We start from the raw sequence: 13,881 nt of genomic DNA, 5'->3' as shown, positions 1-13,881 counted from the left end.
AAGGGTCCTTTAACCCCCCCGATCTGCATAGGTTCAGATGCATCTGTTCCTTTGGGGGCAACGTTGGGTTTAACCAATACCCGGTTCTCGAACTTAGCTCGATCAGTCTTTCGGTTCTGAAGTCGGTGGTCTAGCTGGACCACTAAGTCTATAAATTCTGTGCAATCCTGAGGTGGGTTCACAACTTGAGCCAAGACATCTTTGAGTTCTCCCCGAAGTCCACGATGAAACAATGTAATACGTTTTTCCTCTGGCCACCCGGTTTCCACCACCAACCTATTGAAGGTTGCAATATAGGTTAGCAGATCCTGGTTACCTTGTCGTAAGGATAAAAGTTTGTAGTCCAGAGCTTCACCCTGTGAGTGTCTGGCGAATAGTTTTTTCATGCTCCTTTGAAAACCCTGAAAATCCCGGAGAAGAGGATCATCCTGGTTGACTAATGGAATGGACCAATCCGCTGCGCTGCCACTAAGATATGACAATACAAAGGCTACTTTGGCTTTGTCATTTGGAAAGGCTCCCGGTCTGCATAAAAAGTGCAAGCGGCATTGGTTCATAAACACGGCGAACCTTTTGGGGTCCCCAGCAAAGCGTTCGGGTGGAGCTAACAGAAGATTTCCTGGTAAAACCACTTGCACAGGATTGCTTGATGAAACGGGGGTTGGGTTTCCCCCATATCCAGGTAGGGGCATTTGCCCAGCTTGGTTTTGCAGTAGTTGCCTAGCCAGATCATCCGTGCGCTCCATTGAGACAATCAGTTCTCTCCTGAGGGCATTAGTTTCTTGGCGAGTGGCATGTACTTCCGCCCTAAATTCCCCCAATAATTGGGCCAGTTGGTCGGTTTCCGAGGTTTCCATAACACCCGGGTGGGTATTTGTAGCGAGGCTTCGGATTCTGGTACGCTCACCTGGACCCCACAGGGGTGTCGATCGGACCCGGACAGCTGCGGTCTCCTTCAACGTGATGCGTAGTGCAGAGATGACTGTCTGGACTGGCCCGCCTAGTCTTGTCTGCTGGACCCGAAGAAGTATTTTCCTGCAAGTGGAGACAGGGATTAAGCACCTGTGGGTTTTAGTGATGGCCTCCCAACTGTTCTCGCTCTCCCCCACTAATCACCTCCGATATCCCCTTAGTAACCTCACCTTATGTTCATAAAAGATGAGCTCTCCATCCTGCGTGTCTTGCAGGGGCGCGTAGATACCAGTTACTTCACTGGTTTGAAGGCGTTGGGAGAGTTCCGGTAAGTATTGACTCTGAAGTCCCTGGCGGGATTGGTAAGTATCAAGTTCAAAGAGTTCAATGTGCCCGATGTTCCCTTCCTTCCTTAAGTTGCAACTGAGTTCGTGAGAAGAAGGTCTCGTAGCTGCTGCTGGCGTTCAGGTAAGAGTCTGTTTTACCCAACGCTGTCCGGTAACTATTGCATGCGTTAACGTGTTGTTTTTCTCCCTCTTTACAGATGCAGCATATGAAAATGTGGAGAGTTATGGAATAATACCGCCGGTGGTAAATCAGGTAAGTCTATGGTGGTAAGAAGTTGTATTTGTTGATTCCCTTGATCACCTTGTTTTTTCTTGTGTCCCCTAGGTGCCGGATTACGGCGAAGAAATGATGGAGACAGTGCCGGATCGAAAGATGCTGTGAGAACTGGTGAGTATGGTGCCGTGCTGGAGCTGGCGAAGCGACGCGTGCAGGACTGATGTACTTTCCAGGACCGGAGATGAAATGGTTCCGGAATTAGGTGAGGAATTTGAAATAAGTTCGTTTTCTAACCTTGTCCTTTTCTTCTTCTTTATTCTAGGAGCTCCGGATTCGAGGCGGGCGTGGCAGAAGACTGGATGCTGGCTGCAGGCACGCAGGCGTGGCAGAAGACTGGATGCTGGCTGCAGGCACGGTGAGCATCACGCTGCTGGATGCAGAATAACGCGAAGCATATGCTGCTGTTCGGGTGTGGTTTAAATAGCCTCCAAAGTAGTTCCAGGTAAGAAGTTCCCTAGAGCTACGCCCGAGTAAAAAATAGTCCCTGTAACAAAATAGTCCCATCCAGGCCTCATGTAGGCTTGGGCTCTTTTGCAGCATGGTCTGCATCAAGTAAGTAAAGTCTATGAGCCTGGCGCCTATGGCGCCAGGACTGATTTCTATGATGAGCCTGGCGTCTAAGGCACCAGTACTGAACCCAGACAGCCCCTAGCCGGGGCTGCTGAAGTTTAAACAAATGTCTGGATGCCTGCTCCCGGAGCTGAGGGCTTTGGTCCTGATGCCCTGGGGTAGGCATCATGACAAGTGGGGCTAATAAAACGGGCCCAAAACAAGGGGTATGTACGGGCCATACGATGGCCTGATGGGGAACTACTCTCCGACGACGCTGAGATCGTGGAAGCATTTGCAGCTTTCTTTGAACTCTTGTACAGCGACCGACACCACCGGGAAATGAGGGCTCGAGATTCCTAGAGATCATTGCAATACCCAGGCTCTCAGAACAACAAATAAGTATTCTGGAGGCAGAAATCACAGAGAAAGAGATTACCGCGGCCCTGTCCCAATTTCAATCTGGAAAATCCTCGGGCCCCAACGGGTTTCCGGTGGAAACATGGAAGAGACTGGGGGGCAAGGTCATAAGTCACACGCACCACATGCTGGGACGTTCCCGGGAAGAGGGAGGCTCCCCCGAGATCTCAGACAGGCGGCCATAGTAGTGATGCCTGAACCCAGTAAACCACCAGAGCTCTGTGCCTCCTACAGGCCTATATCACTCATTAATTGGGAGGCCAAGGACTTGCCCCAGTCTTAGTGGACAGACTGCTGGGGGCCATTCACTCCCTAATTAATCCAGACCAATGTGGATTTGTGTTGTCTAGATCAACCCGGATGAACTTTTAGAAGGATCCAGTTCGCCATTGATCAGGCATCAGCGATAAAACATCCTCATGCGATACTAGCGGTGGACTTTGAAAAAGCCTTTGACTCTGTGGGATGGTCGGCCCTCTGGGACATCATGGAATGCATGCGATTCAGGCCTTAGTATATGTCATGGATCAAGATGCTCTATGACTCTCCGAAGCGGTGGTAAGAGTAAATGGGTCCACGTCCAGGGCCTTCAAGCTCGGGCGAGGAACCAGACAGTGCTTGCCATAGAGCAGCTCGCATCAGGCTCAGGACCATGCTGGAATGGTCTGGCTTGAGGTGGCCATGGGGAGGGGAAGACATAGGGCCTCATTACGCTATTAGCGCCATGGCTGTCTCCAAAATCGTGTCTGGGTTCCCTGATGGTGAATTACCGGGCCATTCTGAGTTCGGAGGGCCCGGTAATTCCTCCTTCAGGGAACCCGGGCCCAGTCCATCCCCATAGGGCTCAATGGGAATAGGGAGGGAGCTAACAACAGGCCCGTCAATTACTGGCCCGTTGTTAGCTCCCTGGTTCCCTTGAAGAACTTGCTATGGACGTTTGGAAAAACCAGACGTCCAGAGCGGGTCCCGCGAGGGGACCTCGTAATAGTGCGGAGTGGGTTTAACGGCACCGGCACCATTACTGGCGCCGTTATACCCATTCCGCACTACTCGTAATGAGGCCCAGAGTCTCACTTTATGCAGACGATCTCCTCGTTTACATGGGCATCCCCTGGACTGCGTGCCCAGCAGTAACAAATATTCTAACCGAATACCAGGCTTTCAGTGGCCTAACTGTAAACAAGCAGAAAACTGTACTCTTCCTGCTAGGTGGGAGAGAGGCAATTCCATGACGCTACCCCTACTCTGTCTCCATACAGAGCTTCACATATCTGGGTATTGTAGTTACCCCCAACCCTGAGGACTTTGTTCGACTCAATCTGCAGACGGTAATAGATTCGAAGCTGATGCCACCCACTGGCAACCCCTCCAGCTAACGCTTATGGGCAGGGCAGCCCTCTTTAAAATGCTAGCCTTTCCAAGATTCTTTTATGCCCTCCAGAATGCCCCTCTCCACATTACTCGACTGACCTTCGTCGCTATATAGACACCCTTAGGAGATTACTCTGGGGCGGAAAACAACCTTGCATAGCATTAATAACCCTACAGCGCTCCATCTGGGAGGGGGGGATAGGCCTAACATGCCTCCGGGCCTAGTACTGGGCTGCACAACTGGGAGTCATCAATGACTGGCTTCATGGGGACCAGGACCTCCCACACATCAGAGGAGAGATCAGATACATGGGCGCAATCACACCCCTCCGAGTATTATACGGGAGGGAAAACGACCTGGCTGACGTGTCCGGATTGATACGCCAGGCCTGCAAAGTCTGGGTAGCGGCCATACACCACACAGGCTGGGACGGGAGGCCGACAGCAGACCAACTCCTATGGAACAACACACACATCCCAGAGGTCCTGAAAATGGGACACTTCACAAATTGTGAGGAACAGGGAATACGGCTTCTTGCGGACATACTCTGGGACGGAAACCTTGTCACATTCGCCAATTTACAGACCAAATTCACACTACCGGCCGGAGAGCAATACAGACATATGCAACTTGCATATGCTATCCGGGCACAATTCCCCGCCCCTGCAGACATCCCAAAGTGCTCCCAATTGGGGGCGAACATGTTTCAGACAAAGATCCTTGCCAAAGTCACATCCACACTCTATCAGGTGATAACTGCTTTGGGCCCCAGGAACTCACTAGGCTTCAGGAGAAATGGGAGAGACTGGTGGGCAGGGCACACTAGAGCCTGAGGAATTGGTCAAAGCGCTGATGTTCCCCAGGGAAACCGGCATATACACCAAGCTTCGCCTAATCCACTACACGATACTTCACCAGGCCTACCACTCCAGAGCCATGATGATAAAATGCGGGACAATAGAAATTGGAAACTGTTTACGCTGTAGACGGACAGAGGGAACATTTTATCATATGATCTGGGACTGCAATGTCATTCAGAACTTCTGGACCCGATGTATCAACCGGATCAGCAGGGTCCTGGGGTCCTCAGTTCTACACGACCCAAAGCTGGTCTTACTTGGGATCAGGGGAGAAGGAGACCATACCAAGCATGAAAAGGCGTTTCTCGCAGTTGCACTGGGTCTGGGGAAAAGGCTCACAGCCGCCACCTGGGGGTCCTCGGAGGGTTTGAGTCTTAACCGATGGATAAACTAAATGGACCGGTGTGCGTCCCTGGTGGAACGCACATATAACAACAGGGGATGCCCTGGGAAGTACCTGAAGGTTTGGGGGAAATGGATTGACGAGACATAGCCAACCAACACGCATCGGGCTTCTGGTCAGAAAACATAAGACACGCAGCTGCGCAGGCCTGAAGACTTGGCTTCCCTCCGACCGGGCCACACCGGAGACCCCCTGCGCAGCCGGTCCCCTGCACGCCCCCTCGTACATCCCCGGAATGTAATGCCTTATGATATTTCTCTAGATTGTGACCTCGCACTGTTGCATGATTAACATCTGATATGATGACCATGACTTGCTAATGTACCAACAAAAAAAATGTAAAAAAATAATAATAATAAAATCATCAGCAAAGGCTAGCCAATTCAAATGTAGAATGCCCAGCCTAGCCGATGATAAGGATGGCCCCTGCCAAAAGGAGTCTACATCGCTCACATAAAGATTGAATAACATAGGCACAAGATTGCACCCCCGTTTTAGGCCCACATATGAATCAATAGGACCAGAGAGAGACCCTTCCTGTGTTAAATGGATCCTCATAGTGGTATTGGTGTGTAAAAGACCAAAACTGCAGCAATTTTGGGGTTATGTTCATTTTTAACAATTTCATCCATAGAAGTGAGCGAATAACACAGTCAAAGGAACTCAACATGTCCAGAGAGGCCATGTATACAGAGCCCACCTGGTTGTGCTTCACATTGGGCCTCATTACGAGGTTGGAGGTAGCCATGGAGCTATTAGCTCCATTGCTGCCTCCAAAACCCTTCTGACTCCGCCCTGGTGAATGGAGCAATTACCGGTCCATTCCAAGATCAGAGGGACCGGGAATTCCCCATTCACCAGGGCCATTCCCCATTCCCATTTGAGCCCCCATAGGGCTCAATGGGAATGGGGAAGGCGCTAATAACGGTACCGCAAATTGCGGTTCCGTTATTAGCTCTAGAGTCCCTTTGCGGGTCCCGTCCTTAACGCCTGCAAAAACCAGGCGTTAAGGAAGGACCCGCAAAGGGAACTCGTAGTAGGGAGGTAAGGGATTACCGCCACCGGTGCCCTTACCGGTGCCAGTAATTCCTTCCCTCCCAACTCGTAATGAGGCCCATTGTGCATTAAATGGGCCAAATCAGTTGCGTTCAATAAAGTCCCCATACATTTCCTGAACCTGACTTGATATCTCGACAAGGCTTGAAACTGTTGTAAAGCAAGATTTAAATCACCAAGAGTAGCATTGCAAAAAACTTGCTGATAGCATCAGTTAACACTATCGGCCTATAGTTCATCGGGTTGAAAGGGTCACCCTGTTTGAGAATTTTAATAATAATTGATTGCCTCCAAGTCTGAGGGATAACATGGGTCCCAGGGATTTCATCAAATAGCGATTTCATTGAATCTATGTGATCACAGTGCCGCCCATAATGTCGACATTTAAATTGCTGACACCCATTATGGAGCAGCGCTGTGATCACATAGATCACTGTGCCCTGCATCCCCCGCAACCACCGCCCCCCTACCCACTTACCTTTTTGGCAGCCCCTCGTAAAGTGTGCCGCTGTCTCGCCCTCGACCCTGCAGCATCAGTTCTCGGCAACTAACGTGGGCCTAAACTGGCTTCGCAGGGACCTTTTTAATTTTCTTTTTTCTTCTTTATTGTCCCACGCAACCTCCAGACCCACTACACTGACAAAAGGGAGAAAGGGGACATCCCTGCAACCCCTGCTCCCATTAGTCGGTGTAGTGGGGGTCAGCATGTCATTACTGCGCAAAGGTGCGGCAATGAAATGGTTGCAATTTTGGGGCCGACATTTTGTTACTGTTCCATTTCAATAGGGATCCCCATAGAATGGGAGAGTGTTTCAAGACAAAGGGAGGGATACCATCGAGTCCAGGAGCCCCGCAGGGTTTTAGATGGTTAATTAACCCAGCGATATCCTCCTCAGACCAAAGGCACCGACCCATAATTACATCACCGTTAGTGGGGGACTTCCAGTCTCTGAAAGGCTCCAAAAGGGAATACTTCTGTTTGTAGAATTTTACCTATGCTTGAGCACAAATGGGTGAATCCCCATTAGATTGCTTTGACCCCAAAGTCGGGTTCACAGATGCCCAAAATTGTCCCTCTCTCCCATTAAAAAGACTGTGCAACATATACTGATTGTGCCTCATATGTGCTTCTATCATCAGAGATTTGACCAAATTCCTTTGTGTTTGACCAGCCTTTTTCTTGCCATTGAGATACTCCAGCGGATCCAACCCCAGCTTCAATAATTGAGCCAATTTCTTACGTTTCAGCTTTTTAGAGGCTGAAATTCCAGGATCAAAGGAATGAGTCAGTGATTTAAGATTCACAAGGGGTTTAGAGTGCACAGTCCTTTTTAGGCAAACCATAATAATGTGATAACAATCTTTTTCCCGTCTGCAGGGAGACATGTACACATGATCCTGCAACCCTGAGTTTAGATACATGTCCTTCACGGGATGAGTAAACCTAACCATCAGCGGATAGTTCCATTTTAATGGTAGTCCCCTACCCATGGTCCAAAGTAAGACAGGATAGGGCAGGTCTCAGCTTGTGAGGACAAGATGTAAAGTCCAATGGAAAAAACAATAGAAGATCGTCTCCCAAAACAGGATTGTGACGAGACAGGGGGGCCACATCTGACCCTAAAGAGGGAAGACATTTAAAAATAAATGATCTTACTTAGAGACAGACGTACTTCTGTGCCACGTATATGGTAGTGTGCCCCCTGTGTCGTTCCCCTCGAGGTAATTCATTTCCCACTCCCCTAGGAAAGAATCCCAAGACATCCCTCTAATAATATCATGCCATGTAGAGTTAGGGATAGACTTAGAGGCATTCCAAACCGACCTCTCCTCACTTTTCTTTTCTGCCCACATCTCTTATGTCTCTAAAAAGTAACACTTCCAACTGCACCTCCTCAGAGGTATTCTGCCTTTTCTCTCCTTCCCCCAGAAGCTCACGGTATCCCGAGCCCTGGTTCTCTCTGGGCTAGATTGCTGCAACAGCCTCTTTCTAAATCTACCTGCTTCTACTCTCTACCCTTTGCAACTCATTCAGAACAGGACTGCAAGACTTGTCCTGGGCCTCAAGCCCCAGGATCGTAGCTCTCCAGCCCTGACATCTCTTCCTTGGCACCCAGTGGCTGCAAGGATTGAATTCATGACCCTTTGCATTGTCCACAAGGCGATCTGGGTTCAAAATACCTTCAACTCTCCCTCCGCAAATACCTTCACTCTTGAGCACTTCGCTCTTGAACCTCCAACTGCCTCAGGGTCAGTCGTTTCTCAACGAAACGTGCTGAGAGTAGATCTCTGTCTTTGGCTGGGCCTCCCTGTGGAACAGCCTCCCTGCCACTCTGAAACCTGAGGAGAACCATCTCTGGTTCCAGAAGCACCTCAAGGCCTTCCTCTTTGCTTCTGCCTTCTCTACTCCTCTCCCCTTTTGATCTGTTCTGCTTAGGCATCGTGCACATGGTTACCCTCTGATTTTTGGCCCAAGTACTTGCCGACCCTGCACAAACCCGCACTGCCTCCTGACAACCCTTTCCCTTTGGGTCTGTATCTGTAACCCTACAGTCCCCCCCCCCTTTCCCTGCCCTTATCAGACACCCCTGGTCTGTGCCTTGAACCTAGCACTTGCCACTTGCTGGCTGCACTACCATTTGTTGTTGTTTTTCATTCCTCTGCTCAGCACTTTCCACTTCCCCCTGGCCCTCTGCAATTCACCCCTTCTGTCTCCCATGCACTTGCCCGTTCTCAATGTCACTGGGCCTAGTATGATCGTTGTTTTTGTTCTCCTTTGTTCCCCTCCCTTGCCTCGTCGCGCTCTGAATGAAACACATATGTATGAGCGCGATAAGTCACCCCCCAGAATTATGTGTTTCTCATATCACTTGGCAAACTAATCCCCAAAAAGTACCGAAAGGCTCTGATGCACACACTCCAAAGAAGTTCTTTCGGGATTCCAGTACATATTGATAATTAACACAAAAACATTTGTTGAATGGGAGGTGAGCTTAACCGCCAGAAACCACTCATTTCAGTGGAAAACCTCACAAACGATATTCAAATTGGTATCGACCACTACTGCCAAGCCCCCTCTCGTCCCCCCAATGTCAGCTCTAATAGCAGGGCTGGTAAATGTGTGATAACCTTCCAAATTAAAATGGCTAATGCACATGGTTCCTTGAAACAAACATCATAAGGCCAATACCCACCAATGGATTTTCCATAAATGTATATAGATTTGCCATACCCCAAACATTCTAGGTTACATCATCAAGTCCGGAAATGCTAGGATTGACACAAGCCCTTACTGATCACCTCAAAGGCTTTCAGGGCAGGACCCACCCAGGATCTAGCAAACCTTTCACAAGTATATATAAAGAAAATAGATAAGAGTTTGCATAAGAACTAAATATTAAATCAAGATTATAGCAAATGTTCAAAGAAAGTTATAAATGATCGGAAAATCCATTTAACCTTTTTAACAAAATGAGGTAGCATTACTAATATCGAGGAACCACAGAACAATTTGGAGTGAAAATATATCCTAGTATCCTTTTTACAATCAAAGTGGGAAGAGGTTCTGAGGGCATACCAGTGAGTGAGCGTGAAAGGCTGGAAGGGGTTCTGAGGGAAGGCCAGCGAGTGAGCCAGAAGGCTGGGTAGAGGTTATCAGGGCAGGCTGTCCAGTGAGTGAGCCTGAAGGCTGGGTAGAGGTTCTCAGGGCAGGCTGGCCAGTGAGTAAGCCTGAAGGCTGGAAGAGGTTCTGAGGGAAGGCCAATGAGTGAACCTGAAGGCTGGGAAGAGGTTCTCAGGGCATGCTGGCCAGTGAGCGAGCCTGAAGGCTGGAAGAGGTTCTGAGGGAAGCCCAGTGAGTGAGCCAGAAGGCTGGGAAGAGGTTCTCAGGGCGGGCTGGCCAGTGAGTGAGCCTGAAGGCTAGGAAGAGGTTCTCAAGGCAGGCTGGCCAGTGAGTGAGCCTGAAGGCTGGAAGAGGTTCTGAGGGAAGCCCAGTGAGTGAGCCAGAAGGCTGGGAAGAGGTTCTCAGGGTGGGCTGGCCAGTGAGTGAGCCTGAAGGCTAGGAAGAGGTTCTCAAGGCAGGCTGGCCAGTGAGTGAGCCTGAAGGCTGGAAGAGGTTCTGAGGGAAGGCCAATGAGCCAATGAGTGAGCCTGAAGGCTGGGAAGAGGTTCTCAGGGCATGCTGGCCAGTGAGCGAGCCTGAAGACTTGAAGGGGTTCTGAGGGAAGGCCAATGAGTGAGCCTGAAGGCTGGGAAGCGGTTCTCAGGACATGCTGGCCAGTGAGCGAGCATGAAGGCTGGAAGGGGTTCTGAGGGAAGGCCAGTGAGTGAGACAGAAGGATGAGTAGAGGTTATCAGGGCAGGCTGGCCAGTGAGTGAGCCTACAGACTGGGAAGACGTTTTCAGGGCAGGCAGGCCAGTGAGTGAGCCTGAAGGCTGGAAGGGGTTCTGAGGGAAGGCTAGTGAGTGAGCCTGAAAGCTGGGAAGAGGTTCTCAGGGCAGGCTGGCCAGTGAGTGAGCCTGAAGGCTGGAAGAGGCTCTCAGGGAATGCTGGCCAGTGAGCGAGCCTGATGGCTGGAAGAGGTTCTGAGGGAATCCCAGTGAGTGAGCCAGAAGGCTGGGAAGAGGTTCTCAGGGCGGACTGGCCAGTGAGTGAGCATGAAGGCTGGGAAGAGGTTCTCAGGGCAGGCCAGTGAGAGAGCCTGAAGGCTGGAAGGGGTTCTGAGGGAAGGCCAGTGAGTGAGTCTGAAGGCTGGGAAGAGATTCTCAGGACAGGCTGGCCAGTGAGTGAGCCTGAAGGCTGGAAGAGGTTCTGAGGGGAGGCCAGTGAGTGAGCCTGAAGGCCGGGAAGAGGTTCTCAGAGTAGACTAGCCAGTGAGTGAGCCTGAAGGCTGGGAAGAGTTTCTCAGGGCAGGCCGGTGAGTGAGCCTCAAGGCTGGGAAGTGGTTCTCAGGGCTGGCCAGTGAGTAAGCCTGAAGGCTGGAAGGGGTTCTGAGGGAAGGCCAGTGAGTGAGCCTGAAGGCTGGAAGGGGTTCTGAGGGAAGGCCAGCGAGTGAGCCAGAAGGCTGGTTGAGGTTCTCAGGGCAGCTGTCCAGTGAGTGAGCCTGGAGACTGGAAGGGGTTCGGAGGGAAGGCCAGTGAGTGAGCCAGAAGGCTTGGAAGAGGTTCTCAGGGCGGGCTGGCCAGTGAGTGAGCATGAAGGCTGGGTAGAGGTTCTCAGGGCATGCTGGCCAGTGAGCGAGCCTGAAGGCTGGAAGCGGTTCTGAGGGAAGGCCAGTGAGTGAGCCAGAAGGCTGGGAAGAGGTTCTCAGGGCAAGCCAGTGAGTGAGCCTGAGGGCTGCAAGGGGTTCTGAGGGAAGGCCAGTGGGTGAGCCAGAAGGCTGGGCAGAGGTTATCAGGGCAGGCTGGCCAGTGAGCGAGCATGAAGGCTGAAAGAGGTTCTGAGGGAAACCCAGTGAGTGAGCCAGAAGGCTGGGAAGAGGTTCTCAGGGCAGGCTGGCCAGTGAGTGAGCCTGAAGGCTGGAAGGGGTTCTCATGGAAGGCCAGTGAGTGAGCCTGAAGGCCGGGATGAGGTTCTCAGGGTAGACTGGCCAGTGAGTGGGCGTGAAGGCTGGGAAGAGTTTCTCAGGGCAGGCCGGTGAGTGAGCCTCAAGGCTGGGAAGAGGTTCTCAGGGCTGGCCAGTGAGTGAACCTGAAGCCTGGGAAGAGTTTCTCAGGGCTGGCCAGTGAGTGAGCCTGAAGACTGAGAAGAGGTTCTCGGGGCGGGCTGGCCAGAGTGAGCATGAAGGCTGGGAAGAGATTCTCAGGGCAGGCCAGAGAGTGAGCCTGAAGGCTGGGAAGAGGTTCTCAGGGCAGGCTGGCCAGTGAGTGAGCCTGAAGGCTGGGAAGAGTCTCTCAGGGCTGGCCAGTGAGTGAACTTGAAGGCTGGGAAGAGTTTCTCAGGGCTGGCCAGTGAGTGAACCTGAAGGCTATGAAGAGGTTCTTGAAGCAGGCCAGGGAAGTAGGTAGTGTCTCTGGAGGGCAACGGCAGGAAATGCTGCTTTAGGATACACATAATGGTATCTCCCAGCTGGGTCTCCAGTGGTGTAATTCCTGTAGCCAGAGCCATGTTAGCAGAACTGGTTGCATGTTGTGTGCCGTGATTGTGTGAACACATTCACCTAGTACTGCTGGAGCCCGTGTTGAAGAGTCCTTGCAATATTGAAAAAACACACACTAGCATTAACTTGCACTGGAATAGGTTGCAACGGGTATGGCAACCTGAAATGAGTGGCAGTTGTGCTTCACTGCTTTGCTTAGGGGCTCGTGCCGATTGTAGGGTTCATTTTCTGACAGTTCAACTATGCAGACTTTGAAACCCTCAATCTTTAGGTCTTTGGTTTTAATCAACAAATGACGGTTTTGGGGAAAGTCTGCCTGTTGCCATGTGGTGGTGACAGTATCCATTTTCCACTCAATCGGAACACTGAGCAGGGATCTATCTTGTGGGTCTATCTGGTCCACCTTTACCTCCTATCCCCTCTCTCTAGAAGGTGGTGGGCACAATGATGCCTGGGACAGGGCTTTTATATGCATGGCCCAACCTCTGGTAGACCCTGGCCTACATACAGGTCTGCAGGATAGATCCCTCAGCCTGGATACCCATCTCCAGGCCCTCTAGGGCAGAGGGAGCACAACAGCATCTCGTCAACAGGGGGAAAGGTTACGGTCATCCCAGGTCATCAACCCTCTAGATGTTTAAGGTGATTCCATCAAAAATACATACAGGGAAGAAACTCAGGAACAAGTGTCTTCTCCAACACTATAAGCATCACCAAGAGGTAACACACAGGGGGTATCTGGGGAGAGAAGAAACACATCTGTGGGTATCAATCCACTATCAGCTCAAACTAGTGCTGTTCCTTAATGGAAGCACACATCGGTCCCTACAAGGGGGTACTGTCCCCAGGTCAACGGTGTTGTTGCGCCACCTATCTAATAGAAATCAAGTGAAAGCTATCGCTCCATAAGCTATCAATAGTATATGCTGTTAAAAAACGCCAGAAAGCCCACAGATTGGACCAATATGGTCTGTAGTAGCGAACTGTCTGGTCTAATCTGTGGGCTTTCTGGAGCTTTTAACAGCATAGCCTAAGGCGGTTGCATGCCACGCCCGCATTACACGGAATTCTGGCATTAGAACTGGTGACATTTCGATAGTACGTCACAAGCCAGAAGGGCACGTGCATTGCCCTAGGAACTGTCCAAATTCTGCATCGGATTAAACATCTTAACTTTGAAGATGATTCTCTAGTGACGCAGTGGGCAGGTCCGCCTTGGAAAGCACATCAACACCCCAAATCATACCCCCTCTATTGGTTTGGTGACAGCAGACAGACATAATCACCCACCATAACTGCCATCGTGCACAATAGCCAACTCCCCCTTTTTTCACCGCACATTCCCAGTGCTGCTCTTCTGGCTTGTGCAGGTGGCTTTCGGCGCTTCAGGGATTAGGGGGTGTCCTTTGACGGGGGACATCCTTGATCCACCCCCTTAATGTTGTATTCTTTTTTTGCTGTAATGTGTTCCATAAAATTGCAGCTGCGTCAAAATGGCTCAGCCCCACTGGAGGGAGCAGTCGCGCAATCCTTCCTCGTCACAGCAGGCAGAGCACATCACGCACTTGTGCACTGCTCCCTGATACG

At 50.8% G+C, this 13,881-nt stretch overlaps 1 protein-coding gene across 2 annotated transcripts in view; it reads left to right on the top strand.

Moving 5' to 3' along the window:
• The window catches only part of LOC138580218 (alpha-2-macroglobulin-like protein 1), a 1,051,822-nt gene that overhangs the window by 897,544 nt on the left and 140,397 nt on the right, over positions 1-13,881 (top strand). The gene's annotated exons all lie outside the window — the stretch shown is intronic.

This window comes from Ambystoma mexicanum, chromosome 3p, assembly GCF_040938575.1.
Source record: "Ambystoma mexicanum isolate Mex_15411 chromosome 3p, UKY_AmexF1_1, whole genome shotgun sequence".
Taxonomy (NCBI): domain Eukaryota; kingdom Metazoa; phylum Chordata; class Amphibia; order Caudata; family Ambystomatidae; genus Ambystoma; species Ambystoma mexicanum.
Note: the sequence above shows the minus strand (reverse complement) of the source record. Positions and strands in the feature narration are given on the sequence as shown.